Here is a 21,926-nt window from a genome sequence, read left to right as displayed (position 1 = left end):
CATTTATGATTTTTTCTGCATCTTGATAGATTAAATAATCCTGGAATATAAACTGGAGAGTTTAGTACTAAGTGATGACACTATGTCTCCTGTCAGTCTTATGAGCAATAGTACTCTGTTGGTTTTTACAGGCCTTTGAATGCTTGAATTCAGGTTTCAAGATCAAGTTCTAAGTTGTTGCAAAGCCAGCTCCAATGTGAAAGAGTGTAGTTCTGTGGGTGTGCTCAAGTGGTGTGGGTAGTGGCTCTGGCTTGTTTCAGTTCTGTTCTCATGGTGAGTTATGTCCAGACCCTCTGACCACAGCTCATGGTGTATGTAGCAGTACAAGAGAGACCCCTTAACTGACTCTCTATTGACTTATTTGAGCATTCTGCTTGCATGGAATTCTAGGTTTTATCCCCTGTGAAGAAATCCTGGACTTTTGCTGCTTCTGTTCAGTTCCAAACTGATTTGAAACTGCGCAAAGATTTGAAGTGAGTCTGATCATCACTACAGGACAGAAACTACATATCCCAGATGGAAGATTCTCATCCTCTCTCTCTGTCACTCTCTCCCTAACTTCCATTTAAAAATAAATAAATATTTATAAATGTGAATCTTTCATTGTAATTGTGATGTTACATCAATACTAGAAATTATTAACCACAATTATAGTTACACACAAAAAAATCATGATTTCACAATTTATTGGTGTGTTGCAAACAAATGATTCTGATCTCAAAAAACTAACATGATTTCCTATGTAGTTTAGATGTTTATAGCGCCATTGAGTCATCATAATCAAGTTAGATGGCATAAATCAACAGTGAACAATTTCTTTCATGTTTTATAATTTCTATGGAAACCTCTCTTTTGCAAGGATTTTTATTCATTTTGCACCAAAATAAATTTGTTTTCATTCCTTGTCCATAAACTTTTGGAGCAACTCTTTGATTCTTTTGCCTATTTGTTCTTCACAAAGAAGATGTGAATATATACAGTGTATATACACTTATGTAAACATCACATTAGCCCACGTGTTTTTTGGAAAAGTTGTGTGGCTGGAAGTACCTTAGAATCCATTGTAACGGTGCTACTGATGTTAGGTGTAAAGTGAATAGTAGTGTGGGCATTTGGTGCAAGTCAGCAATGAAGCCACTTGGTATGCATGCATCCCATAGCAGAGTGCCTGGGGTGGAGTTCTAGCTCCACCACTGAGCATAGCTCCCTAGCAAGCAGGTCAGCAACAGAAATGACTCAGATGACCAGATACTGCAACCCGTTGGGAGACCCTGATTATAATCTTGGCTTTCACTTTATGCCTGATGTTGTCATGGTTGTATCAGATATTTAGGGAATGAATTAATAAACTAGGAAATCTTTCTCTGCCTTTTTTGGATAAAATAAATTAATTAATATTTTAAAATTCTGAAAGTTTAGTGGATTAAATGGATTTGTTTTGAATACATGCTTTTTACATTTTGAAGTCAGCTATGACATCCAATGACACATATTTTAATTTTCTCATAGTATTAAATTACAATTTTTGTACTAACGTGAGAGATTTGTATAGTTAAAATGTCTTGACTTTACTTGTACATTATCATATATTAAAACCCTTTTACTTGCCAAACACAATTCCTGAAATGAGCAATATGAGAGTTCCTGTCATTGTAGAAGTTAAAATCTATGGAATCAGTTACTGAATTTGAGCACATTAAAGTTTATTAAAAAGTGAATAAGTCTAGGAGCACTGTGAATTATGCAGTCCTGGTTAAAGTAGAGGACAGCTATGTAAATCTCAACATTAATAATTACACATACATTCTAATTTACACTGAAAATTTATCAGGTAATCACCTGATACGTTTCAAAACCAGCGTTATTATTAGTTGTAATATTGCACATTATTCTGTTGGAGAGTTGTATTTGAATATGTACATTATGTCAGTTTAAAAGTGTATTTTGTGTAATGTGCCATGTCTCAACGGACTAATACCACACCCTCTTGCACCAGTATTCCTTCTGGGCTCTGGTTTGTGTCCTGGCAGGTCCACTTCCAATCTGGCTCTCTGTTTATGACCTGGAAAGACACAGCAGGATAGTTCAAGTCTTTGGGACCCTGCATCCTGGTAGGAGACATAGAAAAGGCTCCCAGCTTTTGATCTGCTCAGCTCTGGCTGTTAAAGAGGAAATTTAATACCTTCTTTCTCTGACCTTCTCTATTTAAATCTGCATGTGAAATATGATATATATATATACAGTATATATATACACATACAATACATACATAATATATATAGTTTTAATATATATATAAACTTTGTAAAAGTATACATATACAAATGTAAATATATATATCACTTAGTGAATCATCGGACACTCCTCTCTTATATCCGCCTTTCCAATATAAATAAATCTTTAAAATACACTTATTTATATGCTTTTATATATAATACATATAGACTTTTTAAAAAGTGTTGAATTTAAGCAATTTGTGGTGCAAAGATTTATCATAAAATCATTGCCTTTGCAATTCCCCCATCATTTGCTTAAAGGTGTCAGTTACTGAGCATTTATTTATTTATTTAAATATTTATTATTTTATGATACAGTTCCACTGGCTCTGGGATTTTCCCTCCTACTGCCCGTTTCCCCCTCCTTCCCGTAATGATGTCCCCTCCTGTATTACTATGGATAGTCCTTCACGAGCACCTAATGAGTTTTGCATAAATGGAAATCTGTGTGACTGGGACACTTGGAGATGACAGGGGCAATGCAAACATACTGTGGGAAACACATATCGCTGAAGCCGCACAGTTTGATTCTCTTAGCAGCTTGAATACTTACTACATGCATGACACTAAACACACAACTTAGCATTTCAATAAGATCAACTTTGTTGTTCTTGAAAGGAAAGCAGGGTAATGTAATATACATTTTACAATAAATAGTGAGATATTTTTCGCATTTCCTCCCTTCTCTCCCAAATTTTATTGCAGAGCAGTCTCACAGCAGATGAAATATTAGGCATGAAAATAATCATTTGTAGTTACTATGTAATATGTAAAAATGCTAAATAATGTTCTGGCATTAAAACGTGAAAAAACCATTGCATTTGAAAAGTTAACTAAAATGTACCATATATAAATGTAGTAAAGAAATTACAAGGATTTCTCTTTACCTTTTCTGTTTTTCAAATGTCCTGTAATATGATTATTACTCTTATAAACAAAGCAAAGCATGCATTCAAGTTCTGCCATTCACTTCTTTTTTTTTTTATTATTATTATTTTTTTATTGGAAAGGCGGATATACAGAGAGGAGAGACAGAGAGGAAGATCTTCCGTCCGATGATTCACTCCCCAAGTGAGCCACAACGGGTCGATATGCCGAAAAAGCCTCTTATATGTCAAAGCTTTTTCGACTGCTTTAAAGCTAAAGCTATTAGAACATATATTGCAAGGCGAGGACTTAACCATCCATGCCATTCACTTCTTATAGACAGGCATGCAGCAAAAATTTATTTAAATTTGAATGTAAGATTAAAAGCCTAAATAACATTTCCATGAATTCTTCATCAATAAATGAAATTAAAATGTTGTACTCTATTCTACATCACTATGTTCTTTCTAATGAGAACACAGAAACTGGAAGAAATAATTGACTCATATAGACTTCTCCTATTCACCAATACAGCTGGGCTCATTTTAACTGTCTTCCTGAGATGATGCACCTAAACAATATATCAGGAGTGTGCAGATGTTCACTTTTGAAAAAAACTCAAAGTGTACAAGGATAACATAAAAATTCCACTGAATAATTGAAAAAAATTATCAGTGGTAAAGAATTTGGACTCCAATATTACACAGAACTTTAAGCAAATTTCAGTTCTTTCACTGACAGTTTGTGTGATTCTGAGCTTCTTTATGTTTTACGCCTTTGTAAGCCTCATTGGTTTTTTGGGCAATCTGGGGACATACCTCACAGAGAAGTAATGAAAATTCAATGAGATAGAAAAAATCATGTAATTCATAGTGCCTGATACAAAATACTGACTTTTACATCGAAGATTATTCAATCATAATTCCCCCTTGAAATTAGCTCTGACATTACCACAAGCGAATGTTTATCATTAATATCTCAATATCACAAGATACAAAGATAGGGACAATGCATTCTCTATCCACTAAAGTATTCACAATCAGCCAAAGCAACATACTTGTCAAAGTTGCTATTAAAGTTGACAAATTAGGTAAATGACATATTTGAATTATGTATGTTTCCATGGAAGTAAAAATAATATTGGGGTAGTTCATAATGAAGAAATTATCACTAATCTCAAAGGAGATGAGTTAGGTCTTCAAGATGGGTCATGGTTTTGCTCACTAATCAAATCAAAACAACATACAGAATGCATTCTGTTTTTCTCCCCCGCTGTCTCTCTGCTTTACCGTTTGCATCAATAAATAAGTACAGACATGGTGTGAAGGGGCAGTCATGCCTTGGTGGGAACAGTGAAGGTGCTTGAGAAGTCTGTCCCACATGTCAGAGCTCCTAGGTTTGACTTCTGATTCCACTCTTGGTTCATATTATCTGCACATGCACAGTCCCTGCCAGTCACAGGAGACAGATTCAGCTGCAGGCTCCTGGGTTTGATGGCTCCCAGGGCTGGTTCCTTCAGGTGATGGGGGAGTGAAACAGAGGCCAAATACGTGCCTTTTATAGTGTCCTTTTGCTCTGTGACTCCAGATGAAATTAAAATTATAGAAAATTAAAAAATAATAAAAATAGACAATAGCACATAGAGAAATGTAATTACTTCATCCATGTTAATATCAAGGGGTAGAAGTGTGTAAAAATAATTGAATGAAGATTGTGATCTATTGGTAAAGATTTTGCACAAACACTGTTTTCAGTATTTGGATTTTATTCAGTCACTGAGTCAAAGGGGTTTTAGTAATGAATCTAGACGTAATTTTAGAAACAAATTTTTAAACTCCGTGGTTTAGCACATGACTCTTCATAAACAGTGTGTGAAAATCATCCCAGAGTGTGAGAAATAGTGTGTATTCACTGGTGCTGATGGAGTGAGTGACACAATTGCAGGCAGTGATGCTAACTGGAGTCCTGGCTGCTCCACTTCTGATTCAGCTCCATGCTCATGTACAGGGGGAAGCAGTCAGGATGGTGTAAGTCCTCAGGCCTCTGCACCCACGTGGGAGTTCCAGAAAAAGCTTCTGGTTCCAAGCTTTGAATGGGCTCAGTCTAGCCCTTACGGCCTTTGGAAAGTGAGCAAGCAGCTGGGAGACGTCAAATAGAACTACTAAGAAATCTCTAAACAGATAGAACATAGTGAGTAAACGTTTTATCTAGTGTCTTGCAAATCAATGGTTGAATTCTCCTCCACATTTGGAGCTGATCACACCCATGGCCACAACCTGTGAGAGCAAGACAGAACTTCCTATCAGCTGCTAACTTCTCATGGAGGGATGTGGAACTGAGGTTTGACCATTAAGGCAGTTGTCTCTAGATACAGTTTAGTCTCAAGTTCCAGGATAAATCTTTCTCAAGTTGTCCCTCATAGTCAGCCAAGATGCTTCGATTTTTGAAAACCAGGCAATTGCTGAGAAAGCAGAATCCCCAGAGCACCCAACAGTCCTGCCCATCAAGCCTCCAGCGCATGCGTACCAACTGGACCTGACCAGGCGTGGAGTGCGCATGCGTCTCACAGCGTTGCCTGGCGACGCCCATTGTGGATTGAGGTGGGAGAATCTGGCAGAGGCCGCAGCTGGGCTCCCTGCAGGGCTGGCGTTGGGATCCTCAGACTGGGAGAACCACTGATAGTGTCGGACACAGAGGTCCTGCCTCCCTGTATAAGAAGGGCAGGGTATCTTAAAGTCCACCTGGTGTGTCCATGGCGGGCAGGATGAAATCACAGGCGGGACAAGAAGCCTCGCAGAGCAACCAACCAAGGGGAAGAAGGCACAGGACAGAGTTCACCGGATCAAGACAGGTGGTGGACACATTGGGGATCAGAGCAGGTAACACGGGCTGCGAGCTGGGCTGGGTACTGGAGGGTAGGAGAAACGGGCCCTTCAGGACCCAGGGCCCAGACAGGCCAGACGCTCCTGTGACCAAGGATGCTGGGCCCCAGGCCTGGGAGGCTGTGCCGCACTGGTTACATTTCATATTAATAAGAAAAGAGAAATTTTAACAGTAAATTATTTTAACCAGAGAGAACCACATAGCTTTTCGTGTCAGGAAACTGAGTTACTGAAGTAATAAACAGTATAATTTGGGGGCAGGAGTTACGATGTGGTGAGTAAAGATGCTGCCTATGATGCTAGCGCCCCATGTGGCATTTGTTCCTGTCATGAGTACCCCATTTCCAATCCAGATACCTGCTGAGGCACCTGGGAAAAGCAGCCAGAGACGGTTCTAATGATCTATGGCTTTCCCCGCTCAGTGCTGGCTCTTGTGGCACTTGGAGTGAATTAGCATCACTCTCTCCCTCTCCCGCCCTCTCCTCTCTCTATCCCTTCCTCTCTCCTTCTCTATTTAAAACACAACAATTGGCAAAAGGTCTCAGAAGAAACACGAGTTTCTAGAAATTCCACAGTGAAAAAAATTACTAAAGATGAACTTAAAGCACATAATTCCGAGAGTTGATTTGCTAAAAAAAAAAAATCAAGACCTCTGGGGTAGAGCACTTAGTGCACTGTTCAGAACGGCCGTTACCCACACAGGAGTGCTGAGTCCGAGTCCTGGTGGTGGCTCTACCCATCATGAACAATGCCAGCCGCTGGTGTTCTAGTGTCAGACTGTATGTGTTCATAATTATTAAACATGTTTTGTTACCCTCCCTTTTCTCCTTTTTGCATAAGCTTTGGATTAAGAGCTGTTCCATGTGAAGTGAATACTGTGATTCATGTGTGGTTTTCATTTGCTCGATATGTCTTTCCAGCCTTCATGTTCATTTTCAGTCTCTGCGTGTCTTTATCCTTGATGTGAGTTTGTTGGGGGATGAATATATTTTTTTGCATTTTAAAAGTCAGGTCAGTAGCCCTAGAGCTTTAACTGGGGATATAATCCGTTTGCCCTTAATGGTAGCTTTGACACATAAGAACTAATTAGTAGAATTTTTTTTATATGTTACAGATTACATCTATTTTATTAATGAATTTGACACTGTTAGACTTTTTTGTTTTGATGTTTGCTTCTCATGTAGGGTCTCCAAAATTCTCATAATGTTGGTCTGTTGGCAAATTGTGTCTAGGAAATATTTTGTCTCTTCTTCATTATAAAGCATATCTTGTGAAATTTTTCTGTTTTTTCTTTTTGTTTACTAGATTGTTTCCTGGCCTGTAAGTTTTAACTTGCTAAGTCTTTTTTTTTAATTTTTATTTTGAAGTATTGAATTTTATGCAACAATTTCGTAGAGTCTGGAATTTCTACCCCAAAATCCTATCCCCAGACTAATATTTCCAGTGTTGGTGCAATAGTACAGTCCTTCATAAGGAGTCATGATTCCATCAGTCTGTTATTTAAGTGTGCCCCAACATTGCTGGTACAGACAGTGTCAGACAGTCCAGCATCCCATTGTCTAGACATTTCCAACAGTTTCATTGAGAGTCCATCTTTGATTTGGAAGCAAGGACACATGTTGCATTGTATCCCCACATCTAAATATGGTAGTCTCTATTATAGCATGATGATTCGTTCCCTTAAGTGAGAAGCCAATGCAGTAAGGTCAACAACCAGCATGACTAAGAGCAACAATAACAAAAACAAAATTGCAGCACCATGTAGTTGAAAAAATACACCAGTGAATAACCAATGCATGGGTGACAAAAACACAAAAGCCTCTTTGGTAAAATCATGTCACTGTGTGATCCGTGAGCCAGCCATGGATTTGACAAGAGAAAAGAAAGTATTTGGAAGAAAAAATAAATCTTATAAATCTAATTTTCTTTCCCTTATAATAACTTGGCATATTTTCCTTACAATTTTATGATTTTCTACATTTCATCCTTTGCTTAAAATTTAATGATAGCAAGTCTTGGAGAATTGGTTTTGCTCTTTACTGAGGTTGGGTTCTTTGAAAATTTATATATATATATATAACTATGTATAAAACATATATACATAGTTACATATATACATAGTTATATATGTATATATATAAACTTATATATATACATAGTTATATATGTATATATATAAACATATATAAACATATATATAAACATATATATATATATAAACACATACATATGTTTGCTTATATATGTTCCAAATTTGTGAAGTTTTTAGTTATTATTTCAGTCTTCTCTTTTATGTTTTCTTATAATTTTTTAATGGTTTTCTACATGTCAGAGATTCTTTCTTCACTATTTATTAGTCTTTATGTTTTGCTGAGTTGCTTCAAAATTCTTTTCTTTGTATTAGAAATTCTGTTGTGTGTATGTTAGATTTTTATTTATTTATTTGAAAGACAGGGTTACAAAGAGGTGGGAGAGATTTTCCATCTATCCTTTTACTCTCCAAATGGCCTCAGTGGCTGTGACTGGACCAGCCAGAAGCAAGGTGCCAGTGGGGTCTTCCAGGCCCCAAATGTTGGTATAAGGGCCTACATGCTGGGGCCACTCTCTGCTTCGTGAGGTACATCAGCAAGGAGCTGTGTTGGAAACATAGCAGCTGGGATTTAGGTTGGCATATTTGTAGGGTGCAGGCACTGCAGAGAATGGCTTAAGTAGCTCTGTCATTGCACTGGTCTCCAAATTAGATTTATTTAGCCCTCGCCTTGACTTTTTTCTGTGCTAGTATCCCCCAGTTGAATTTTTATCACACTGAAGTTTCCCAGTCTAAAATGTGTTCCTTTTACTGACTTTTTAATCTCTTTATTGTATGAATCAGTCATATCACCTGTCGTTTCCCTCACTCCTTTCTCCCTTGCTGTCTGTGTTTTGTTGCATCTTATTTCCTGCAGGAATACTGTTTGACTTCTTTTACAGAAATTACATGGGTTTCCTACAGATAAAAGTATGTTTTTTGGAGAAATACTGAGTTTTCTTAGAAATGACATACTATCATGTTCTTTTCATATTTCCCGTGTTCTTGCACTTGCAGTTGCACACCTGGCGTAATAGTTTTTCTTATGCAATAGGTTTTCTAATTATTAAATATGACTTGTGTTGTTGTTTTGGCTTTGGTTATGTTTGAGTATAGGATTGTAACTTCTAAAGGATTTCTTCAGTGCTGAACAGTGTCAGCAACTTGTCTAGTCTGTTACAGTTTGTGCAGATGGTCACAGTACTGAAATAGGCATAGGCTTCCAAAGGTGTGTTTCTTAGTCCCTCAAGTGCTGGATGTCAAGAACATTAGATTTTTTTCTTTTACTAAAATTTCCAGGTTTCTCATGTTTTCGGCACAAGGGCCTTTTCCCTTTTCGTGAGGCAAGAGTGACACGTGGCCTGTGCATGAGTCGCTGTGGCCCTCAGAGTGCGTGATGTGGATGGGACCCCCTCCTGAATGATGCTGCGGTTTTAGCTCCAATGACACGATACTCAACCCTGGTTAGTGTTAAACGGACATTGTCCAAGCCGTACATTGTGAATTCAAGGTACACTAAGAACTCCTCATTTTTAATTGCTAGCCTTAGTAGCCTACATATAAGCAGGCGCTTCCCTCAATACCACAGTTTGTCCCAATGACTCTGAGGAATGAAACCAGATGTCACAGCCCTGGAGCACTGGGGTACAGTGTGCTCTTTCCCTAGATCTCCCAGGTGAGTGCCAGTTTTGTTCAGTCATTGTGAACTGAGAGCAGCCAATTTCAAATGGAGAAATAGTGCCAAGGTCCTCTAGTTCCTGCAGGCAAGTGCAAGCATCTTTAGAACTTATAGCAGTAGCAGCCAGGCATCTCTTAAGCAAAATGTTATGCCCAGTGATATAAGCCTGTCCCCAAAACACAAATATCATATATCCTCTATGACAAAAGGCAACCTTCATGCATAATGCAAAGCAAGCAAATAGGTAAATGGGTAGATATGTATAATCAACTAGATAAACCAAATAATGGAGACTAGCATGTTTGAAATAAGGATGTGTTGCAGTGTGCATCTCCAAGCCTAAATAAAAGATGGACTTTAGTGAATCAGTTCAATATATCTTGATAGCATAATGTTGAATTGTCTTTGTTCTTTTTTCTAAAATGCATTTATTTCTTTTTTACTTGAATGGCAAATTTATAGAAAGATTCAGAAATGGTTTAAAAACATCTTCCATCTGCTGGTTCCTTACCTAAATGGCTTCAATGGCCGAGGCTGAGCCAATCTGAAAGCAGGAGCCAGGAGCCTCTTCTGGGTCTCCCACATGGGGGCAGGGTCACAAGCTCTTGGGCCGTTCTCACTGCTTTTCCACACCAGCAAGCAGAGAGCTGGACTTGAAATGGACCAGTTGGGAGATGAAACAACACCCATGTGGGATGCTGGCCCTTGAAATTAGATTAGCTGTTGGACAACAGTGACTGTCCCAATCATAGATTTTCTAACAGCCTATGTCTACAATGCCATGATATATTCAAATAGCAGAATGTTTACATGTAACTGTTAATAAAGGACTGTCTACCTGAGGGAAACAATGGAAAGGGAACATGAGAAAGGGGAAAGAAGGGGAGAAAACAGTCTGTATACCTACAAAACTGTATCAGTGACAACAGTAACAACATATATTCAATATAGAAAAGCATCACTCACAACATAAATGTGTCAGATGAAGTGACAATGTGAATGAGCTGTGATAGGACAACGTTGATAAGATACACTGGGACATACACCCCTGGAGATGACTGTGCTGTGATAGGACAACGTTGATAAGATACAATGGGACATACACCCCTGGAGATGAGTGTGCAGGCTATCTGAACTTTGGAAGGAGATAGATCCAAATTTTCAAACATCTCATGATACAGTTTATTCATTAATTTATATATTAAAATATTTTATTTTTATTGGAGAATAAGAAAGTCAGATTTACTGAGAGAAGGAGATAGAGAAAAAGCATTCGTCCACTGTTTTGCTCCCCGAGTGAATTCATTGTGACTCCAAGTGGCCAGTACAGCTAGCGCTAAGCCAGTCTGAAGCCAGGAGCCAGAAGCTCCCTCTTGTCTCCGATGTGGATGCAGAATTCCAAGATTTTGATCATCCTTAGCTGCTTCCCTAAGTCACAAACAGGGAGCTTGATAGAAACTAGGGCATCCATGACACAAAGTGGCACCTATATAGGGTCCTGCCAGAAGCAAGGTGAGGACTTTAACCACCAGGCTATCATGCTGGGATCCTCATGTTATACACACACACACACACACACACACACACACACATATGTATATATATATATATATTTTTTTTAAACGATTATTTATTTATTGGAAAGTCAGATATACAGAGAGGAGGAGAGACAGAGCAGATCTTCTGTCTGATAAGTCACTCCTCAAGTGCCAATCTGAAGCTGGGATCCAGGAACTTCTTCTGGGTCTCCCACGCGGGTGCAGGGTCCCAAAGCTTTGGGCCGTCCTCGACTGCTTTCCCAGGCCACAAGCAGGTAGCTGGATGGGAAGTGGAGCTGCCGGGATTAGAACCGGCACCCATATGGGATTCAAGGTGATGGACTTCAGCTGCTAGGCCACGGCGCCGGACCCCTCATGTTATATTTTAATCAACCAATTTTATTGTCATTAAACCAATGAAATTCAGTTCTGATCATTTGGTATTAGAAGATTATAAGTATCAAATTAATTTTGAAGATTAAATAAAAATGTATGTGTTTACTGCAGCTTATTTTTCCTAATACATACCACTGTATTGAAGCAGTGAGTTAATCTTACTCTTACTGTGACAAATAATCATAAATTATCCTGTGTAGGAGGTAGAACTGTAGTTTACAATGACATCATATAGGTTAAAATGAAATGGAGGAGACTAGTTTCATGGTTCTACATTCACAATGCCAATTTTCTTAGTTTTCCGCACCATTTGCTGAAAACAGCTAACCTTTCTCCATGGACTGATTTCTCTTCACTTACCAAAATTAGTTGATGGGAAATGTGATTGTTACTTTTTTGGATTTCCTCTGCTTTCTATTGAGCTTCCTGTCTATCTTTGTGCCAATATCAGGTTGTTTTGTAAACTTCCCCGAAATCAGTCTTGAAGTCTGGTTTCATGTGCCCAGCTTCTTTTTGCTCTTTAAGATTGCATTAGCTATTCAGTTTTCTGTTTTTTCCAGATGAATTCTAGCATTATTTTTTCTTGATCGTAGAAGAATATTATACTTGTTTTGATTGGGATCATACTGACTCTGTAAAATCATGACCATAATAATTTTTTTTTTTTAGATTTCTTTATTTTTATTACAAAGTCAGATACACAGAGAGGAGAAGAGATAGAAAGGAAGATATTCTGTCCGATGATTCACTCCTCAAGTGAGAGCCACGGTCGATACTGTGCCGATCCAGAGCCAGGAGCCAGGAACTTCCTTCAGGTCTCCCACACAGGTACAGGATCCCAAAGCATTGGGCTGTCCTTGACTGCTTTCCCAGGCCACAGCAGGGAGCTGGATTTGAAGTGGAGCTGCCGGGATTAGAACTGGCGCCCATGTGGGATCCCGGCGCATTCAAGGCGAGGACTTTAGCCGCTAGGCCACGCTGCCGGGCCCATGACCATAATAGATTTTCCAAGTTTCTTTCTTTAATATTCTGCAGTTATCTCCACTCTCCACAAAGCTGTAAGTTATTTTCTTCTCATAGCCACATGGTGGCGAGCTAACTCTTTAAGAGTAACCTTTGTGTGTATGATTAGCATCCTAGTTGAGCACGCCCAAGGTAAGCATTTCCTGGTAAATGATTGAAGCGTCAGCATATCCCAGACTCCGCATTGACTACCTTGGTGAAAGTCAATCTAAACAACACAGCATTCCTTGCTCACCACGCCCTGTGTTTTCCATACTCGGCTCTTTTAATCCTTCTCTGGCTTCCTCTAGACTGATACTGAGACCTGTCCTGCCCTATGACTCACCTGTTGAGAGTATTCAAGTCCGTGCTTAGAGATTCTATTCCCCAGTAATTTTTACCTCTTCATACAAATTTATGTTAAGCATCTGTATTATTCTAGACCATGGTTATGATATTTATGTCATTTATTATATGTCAGGTGTAGGATGTGTTTTTGTAAGATGTCTTCTCAAACATCACTGCATCTTGGCCATGCTGCTATCTTGTCTGGTAACTGATGCTACGAATCAACTTTCCAGCTGAAGAAATTTACCTTTACTGAAGATGAATAGCTTGCTCAAATGACTCATACATACTGATTATACTGCGATTCTAAATCTCTTCCTTTTCTATCCCCTTAGAAGACTTGCTCTTTGAAAAGAATTTTAATATTCACTATCAGATATCCATAATAGGATCTCAGTATTTGCACATCATATAAAAATTCCATTTCTTTGATGTGTTATGATGAAGTCAAGATTCACTTTTGTACATCTTGTCATAAGGGGTGATATTTTTGTTTTCAGAACAAAAGCTGTCTTACACTTAAACTTGATTTAGGTTGCCGTCTTATCCTGTCCTGCTATGATGCCATTAGTGCTCAGGTGGGAGTTCATTGTTAATTCCAAGAATGTGAAACATCCCGCCATTTCCCATGGAATCAGGAGTTATCCTTGGATTTAGGCAAGGAATACCTCCCTATTAGTGGAAAAAGGGCATCAATATGGAAATTACTGATGTGTCCTTTCTGAGAACAACATCCAATGGACAGAAAATCTCTTGCAAATTGTCAGAAAGTTATTGGATTTCTACATTGTGGATTTACTTGTTACCAGGGAAAAGAAGGGACAGGTGAGAAACAAGCTCTAGCATCAACCGGGAAATTCACCTACTGCCCCTCAAGATCAATAGTGCCTGGGGCTCCTCTGTTTGTACAGGAGCAGGTGGGATCATGATTTGGTGTCCTAGAGAACAACCTGTGTCATATTCCATTGCTGCAAACCAGGAGACTGATGGTTTTCTCAACATACTGAGAATGGGCCAGGTGAAAACCCATGCTTCTCAGGGCACTAACACATGAAGAGCTCCTCATAATGACAGAGAAAGTATATTGGCTTATTATTTCTCTGAGGTCTTCTACCAGGATTCCCAATAGGGCTTCCATCATTTCAAACTCCTTGCAATCCCTTTTCTAATCTTCTTCCTAGCCCTCTCTCTCTAACAGATACTTAGAACCTATGCATGTGTGGGGAAGATTGGTTTAAGATCTTGTATTGATAAGGTTTTCTCCTTTAGAGATTCAGGAACCCATGCAAGCGTTTAGTTGTGGTGTTTTTAATATTTGTGTGAAGTCCAGGATCAGCTCTCTGTCTCCTTGATAACACAGGGAGAGTTGTTCTACTAGGGCAGCCTAAAGCGCCTTGTATAATCCAATGGAGAAAGCAATTGTGGCACCAGTCAGTCCTTATGCAGATTCCTTAGGATCCCATCATGGCCAGTGGTTGGAGTTTATTTCACCGAGTTGAGATAGTTGTCATTGGTTAGAATGCTCAAGGCAGTAAGCATTTTCTGTGTGTCCATTTGCATATTCCATCTTATTTTTCTCTATTGGATAGATAGTTTCATTTAAGACAAAGTAAAAATTCCTCCTGATCAGATAATATAGGGCATAGAGCATTTTCCAGGTGCTAATGTACTTATCTAGGTCATTGATACAATTATCTGGACCTTGTTTAAATTTTGATGCGTATTAAAAGGGAGCAGTAACTCCTCTAGTTGGGGCTTAAGGAACAGGCATCATCTGTGACCCTCTTTGCGGAATGCTGGAAGCTGGTTCTGAATAAAGGAATGCTGGGCAGGTTCTCTGAGCCTCTTCTTTATGGTTAACACAAGATATGGTGGGAAAAAATGTACTCTGCCCCTGAAGATGTCTCCAGTTTTATTTAAAGCTTACCTTACTTTTTCTTTTAATTTTACTTCTTTTCATTATTATCATTATATGATACAGTTCTAGATCACTGCCCCAATGCTCCTCCCTCACTGAGTTCCCCTTTATCATTCCTATAGTACAGTTCTTTATACACAGTCATATGTCCATCATTGCAGGCATGCACAGTGGTAAAGAGTCCAGCATCCTATTGTTAGATATAACCATTTCATTGGGAGTCCATCTTTGTCTGAAAGTAGAGGTTCATACTGCATTGTATCCTCACATCTGGATATGATAGTCTCCATTACAGCTACTATATATCCCCTTGAATGGAAAGTCACAATGCAAAATCAACAACAGGAAGAAAAATAAATATTTACAGTGCCATGAAGTTAAATAACATGCTGCTAGATATGGCAGTCTCCATTACACAGTAACTATAATTTCCCTTAAATGAAAAGCCACAAAACAAAATAAACAGCAGGAAGAAAAAAAAAAATCGACAACACCTGAAGTTACATAACATGCTACTGAATGACTAATGTGTCACAAAAGAAATGTAAAAGAAAATCATGAATGAGAGAATCGAGACGACAGAACAGGGTAAGAACACATTTAAACAGATCAAGAATGATTAGCCACTGTGAATCAGAGAGGGCACATTCCAGGAAATAGGTGAGGTCAGAACAAAAGAAAAGGGGTTTCTGGAGACTGACAGACACAGAAAAGAAGTGAAGACAATGGTGTGGTATTGCAGTGACCCTCAGACCTGATGGCCAGCAGATCAAGAACTCCAGCAGTGGCATGTCAGGCACCATTTTGTCATAATGCCCAGTTGTGCTATGAAAAGCCTTCTATTGTGCCATAATACTCAGTGCCATATACTTCAATATGTTGGGATTAAAAAATACTATTGTTTCATTATCTATTGATATATCACAATCCATATCTTAATTTTACTACGGTGATTTGATGAGTGGTTGCGAATTTATCAATTATAATGTCACATCAATTTTGATGTCTTATATTTCCATTGTAGCACTATAAGTAAAAGGTTGATGTAGCCTTTCATTAATTTGTGATACATTGTGACATATCACCAGATATCAAACACCTACTATTACACTGTCATATTCAATTGTGCCATCAAGAATGATTACGATGTCATATCCATCATTGTATCATTGTAATCAGTTCTAAATTCATAGCAATTTTGATATAATAAATTAACTACTATGTCATTACAATCAATTTTGATGCCATAAACACATCCATATTGCAATAGTAGATTTATGATACAAGAATTACCAACTATCACCAGTTCATTATGGCATTACAAAGTTCTTTGGAAATTCATTGGAGGTTATAAAATCACAACAATAAATTTAAGGTATCAGAATGACAATTTGCAATATTTCAATTGATTATGACACTGCAATGATTTTCATGCCAATTGAATATTTGCTTTTGATGTAAAAATCAATTGATTTATAATCTAAGGACACTAATTTAGCATGTCAGCAATTCCAATATCTCTAGCTGTTGCTTTGTGACATGAATCTTTGATTTACCTTCATGGTGGTTGGTTCATGTCATTAAATTTTATCTATTAGAGAAGTGATAGAGTTGTTATATCAAAAGGTATTGTGATCATAAAATTAATGATCTTATGATACAATTCTCACAAACTAGCTGATCATGACATCAAAATATTTTTGCAAAAATAACAGTGGCTTTTAATGTTATAATTAATTGTGACAGCACAATAGTTGGTTCATGACCACACAACTGATTATAACAGAACAAGGGAAGTTTTAGAGTGTTAACAGTAGATTATATGACTATACAATTTATTATGAAATAACAATGGTAGGCTTAGAGTATCAGATTTTTGGGTTAATACTTAACAATCGATAATGATCTGACAAAGGTTTTGAAAATAAAATGCAGGTTAAGGTTATCAAAACTCATGATTATGACACAATGTTTGGTGTGAGACCAAACATTGATTGATTATGATATCTCATTGGTAGGTAAATGATAACAGAATCATATCACATACACATTGAATATGATATAAACATTTTTCATGACAATACAATGATAGTTTCTGTAGAATATGTTAATCTCCATAGCGGATGTATGCCACATTGTCTTTACCCAATGATTCACTGATGGGTGCCTGGGTTGATTCCATTTCTCAGGTTTACTGAAGTGAGCTTCAACAATCATTGGAGTACACATAAGTCTCATGTGCAGATTTCTTTCTTGGAAAATACTCAGAAGAGGGATGCATGGACCTCATGGCAGGTCAATTTCAGATTTCTGAGTACTCTTCAAACTGTCTTCCATAATGGCTGTGTTAGTTTACATTCTCATGACAGTGGACTAGGTTACTAGGTTACTTTTTCCAACATCCTCATTCTTAGCAGCATTCAGCATTCATTTTTTTTTTCTGTATCATATCCATGCTAACTGGAGTGAGATGAAGCATCATTGTTTTTTGTTGTTGTTGTTACTTTTCCCTGAAGTCTATCATTATCCTGAATTATTTTTTTGTATATATTTGGTTGTCTACTTAGATATCATTCTCGGAAAACTGCCTGCCCTTGTCATTTGCCTCTTTTTAAACTGGACTGTTTGTTGGCTGTTGCTGCATTTGTGGAGTTCTTTTTGGATTCTGGATGGGCCCTTTATCAGCTGAATATTCTACAAATATTTCCTCAAATTTCCTGCTTGCCTCTTCATTTCCTTGCAAATTCATTTGCAATACAGAAGCTTCTTAGCTTAATATATTTCCAATTGTATTTTTTACATCTTTTGGCATATTTTTAAGATTGTTTCTTATTCATATTAAGTGAACAAATCTCCCGTATTTTATTACACAGATTTAGAAGCATACAATAACTCCCATCCTCCTGCTTGCCATATGCCCCACTCAACTTTCTTCTTGTTTCTACTTTGCCCTGATATTAATAATAATATATTTTCATTTCACTTTTCAATCACAGACTTAACACTGCATTAACAATGCTATTAACACATAGCAAATAGAAAGAAAAAGCTGCTATTCATCAGTATTACAAAATGGCTTAAATGATAAACATATCCCAAAATGTCAGTCTCACTCACACAGATTACAGATACTATTCTTTGTGTTAGTTATCACAACAAAAACATGTGATATTTATCTTTCAGGGACTGATTTATTTCACTAAAAATAATAGTTTCCATGTGGATCCATTCCATTGCAAACCTCCAGGCTCCATTCTGTTTTATGGCTCAGTAGCATTCCATAAGGCATTTGTACCACATTTTATTTTTTCAATAATCAGATTATGGGTTTCTTGGATGGTTTCATATCTTTTCTCGTATGAACTGAGTTGTTATAAACACAAAAGTACTGATAACTCTATCACAACTGCCTGCTTCTACCAAGAAGTGTCTGGCCTGCAAACATCTTGCAGAATTGTCCCAGCTTTTCCTCTAGTAATGGATGATATCAGGTCATACTACTAGATGTTGATGCATCTAGAACTGATTTTTGTGTGAGGCACAAGGTCACAATGCTGCTTCGCATCTCTGCACATATGGGAACACTTTTGCCAGCACTGTTTGTGAGATTACCCTTTCCCAGGAACTGCTTTTAAATCAATTGTCCAAGATTCATTGGTTGTACTTGTATGGGTTGATTTCTGAGGCTCTTGTGTACCATTGATCTACATGTCTATTTTTGTTTGTTTTTAACCGTACCAGTGTCCTGCTCTAATTATTACTGTGCTGTTCTAGGTCCTGAAATCCATTATTCTGATGTGTCTGGCTTTGTTTTGGCCTTTTAAGATTGCTTTATTTTTTATAAATATGTTTTTTTTATAATTAAAATTATGAGGAATCAGATGGGCTGGTTGGTAGTTAGGATATCTGGTTCTTGGAGAAGTTGCTTTTTGAAAATATAAAATCTAGATTCTCCCCCGCTTTTCACTCTTTGAAGGGTGCATTGTAAGTCAGTATGCTTGGGGGAAAGCAAAAGGAAAAAAGTTAGAAAAGCAAACCCCATTTCTGACTTATTGTTGACTACCTTGGAATAACCCTAACTAAAGATGTGGAAGACCTCTATCAGGAGTAAAACAAAATGGCGAAAAAAGTAATAAAAGATTTTATAGATGGAGAAATGTATTATGTTCCTGGATGCAGGGTCAACATAATCAAAATGTTCATATTGTTGAAAGTAATATACAGATTCAATCCAATTCCAATAAAAATCCTAAGAGAATTCTTCAGAATTAAAAAAAAATGATGCATAAATGATGTAGATGGGACTACAAATAACCAAAGCTATCTTGAGGAATAAGAATTCTTCAAGAATCCTTGAAGAGAATCCAGAGAGATCACAATTCCAGGTCTTAAGGTGTATTATAGTGTAATGATAATAAAACAGCCGGGTACTCTTACAGAAATAGAGAAGCATATTAATGAAACAGGCTAGAAACACCAGAGGAGATCCCACATATGCACAGCCAACTAATCTTCCACAACAAACTGTTAACAGCCCAGGAAAATGATAGTCTCTTCAACAAATGGAACAATTGGATAGCAGCCTGCAGAATAAGAAGGAAGATGCCCCACTTTGACCTTTACAAGGATCAAATCTAAACGGATAAAGGACTTGATTGTATCCAGAAACAATCAAATATTACAAGAAAACATAGGAAGCACTCTAAAAGATTTAGGCATAAGCTGAAAAGCATAATCATTGAAGCCCAAAATAAACAACTAGGATTGCATCAAACTAAAGCTTATGTATAGTACAGGCAATGGTAAACCGAGCAAAGAGGCAACCAACACGATGGGAGAAAAATCTTTATACATTGCACAACAAATGGGGATACTATCCAAGATATATGAAGAGCTTCAGAAAAATATCAAAACAAATAAGCCAGTGAAGAAAAAGACCAAGGAAATGAACAGACAGTTTTCAAGGGAACAAACCAAAATGGGTGACAGACATATGAAAAAATGCTCAATCACCTTAGCAACAAGGGAAATACAATAAAAAACCATGTTGAGCTTCCTTTCAGCTCAACTGAAAACTGTCTGCATACAAAGATCTATTAATAACACCTGCTGGTGAGGATGTGGGAAAAGATATCCTACTTTGCTGTTGGGAATGTAGGTAGTACAGCCACACAGTCAGTGTGATTAATGCTCGGAGAACTGAGATGTCGTCTATCATGTGACCCAGCAATCCCACTCTTGAAATACGTATCAAAAATAATGAAACCTTCATATGAGAAAGCACCTTGCATCCCAGTATTCATTGCATCACAAATGATGATAGCACAGACATGGAAACATTAATGCCCAATGATGGAGGACTGGATAAAGACATTTATTTTACATTCAATTCATGGGATACTATTAAAATTAAAACCCCCTGGGTGAAGAGAGCCTACAACAGCCTGGTGGCTTCTGGGAGTACCCAGGCCAAGTCAGATTCAATGCTTGGGGCCGTGGCCACAGCCACCACTACCACACAATGAGCCTTTACCAAGGAGGCTCTTGATAATTTACAAACTGAGTGAACAAATATCTCATTATTCTGGGTGAATATTGATAAGCAAAGTAAACTATTTACACAATTTAACTTAAAAATTTGTCTTGATTTCTGCAGTGCGACCTCTGCTACTCTTTGTGGCACATACTTCATTTTAATGTTTTATTAGATTTTGTTTTTAAGACTTATTTTTCTTTTTGCTTTTCTGTTTCGATAATCTTTACATAGTTGATTTAGTCAGAAAGGGTCAAGGGCTACAGGAAAGTGGGTAAGACCATTTTTTCCACATTTCTTGTGCATGTATCTGGGGTAAGGAGAGAAATAAAGGCAGAGGTGCCACCCAACCTCCAGCCCCATCCCAGGGCCCCCAATGTGGGCCATGTTCTGAGGGTAGATCAACAGTTCTGAATTGCTGCCAATCTCTCCATTTCAAGCACAATGAAATCTCTCCAGAATCCACTGGTTGACATAGTTGGCCTTAGTGTGTGTGTTTGCCTAGAATTTTACTGGCAACATATGGCTGGGGTAGTTGATTGATTTGTTCTGTCCTCCATCCTCTGTTGTGGTACCAGGTGTCCTCTGCAGGTTCCAATGGACTGCCATATCCTCCATGTGCACCTGGATATGCTGTCCACTGCTTTGTCTGAGCCTCTAAGGAGGCTCAGCTTTGACACATGCACTTCATGATCAGACCATGGAACCTGAAATTTTCTCCATGGTTTGGGTTCTGAATCTAGTGGTAATAATGAGGGTCAGTGTTATCCACACTTTCTGTCTTCTTAAGGTGCCTTGGGGCTTTCCTCTCAGCATGATATCCTAGGTTATCACTTCATGCAGTTAGAACTAAGCTGTATGCTCATTTATAAAAGGTGTTTTAATGTACTTAATTTATAGGCAACTGTTCCCAAACTTTTTTCTATCATAATACTCCCATATCTGTAGCATTTATTGCAATTTTAGTCAAAGATAGGTAGGATTATCAAACTGCATAAAACACATAAAAAGCATCAATTATACTTTTGGCAAGCTGCTCACTTGTGACATTATGTAATTCACAAAACTGATCATTTCATGTCTAGCAGGAGTAATATCTAAGATTGATATCATAAACAGCGAATTTTCCTGACTTTTTGTAAAAAAAAAATCCAGCTTCATCACAGAACACACCTGTTCTTGGAGATTTCAGTACATGACACAGGGAAAGACATTCACCCAGCTACGTCTCTGATGTGAATCCATTGAGAGAGGAATCCTCAAGATGTAGTTATAGGGAAAGGATGGCTCCAGATCATCTCCTTCCAGGCCCATGACTGTCATTTCTCCTGCAGTAGAAGGATGATTTGGGCATTGGCACTATTAAAGCAGGACCAATCCCAAGGAAAAAATAAATTTCTCTAGTTTCTAGGAGACAGCA

This window comes from Ochotona curzoniae, unplaced genomic scaffold (assembly GCF_017591425.1).
Source record: "Ochotona curzoniae isolate NIBS_2020 unplaced genomic scaffold, NIBS_Ocur_1.0 patch49, whole genome shotgun sequence".
Taxonomy (NCBI): Eukaryota; Metazoa; Chordata; class Mammalia; order Lagomorpha; family Ochotonidae; genus Ochotona; species Ochotona curzoniae.
This window is presented reverse-complemented; position numbering follows the sequence as displayed.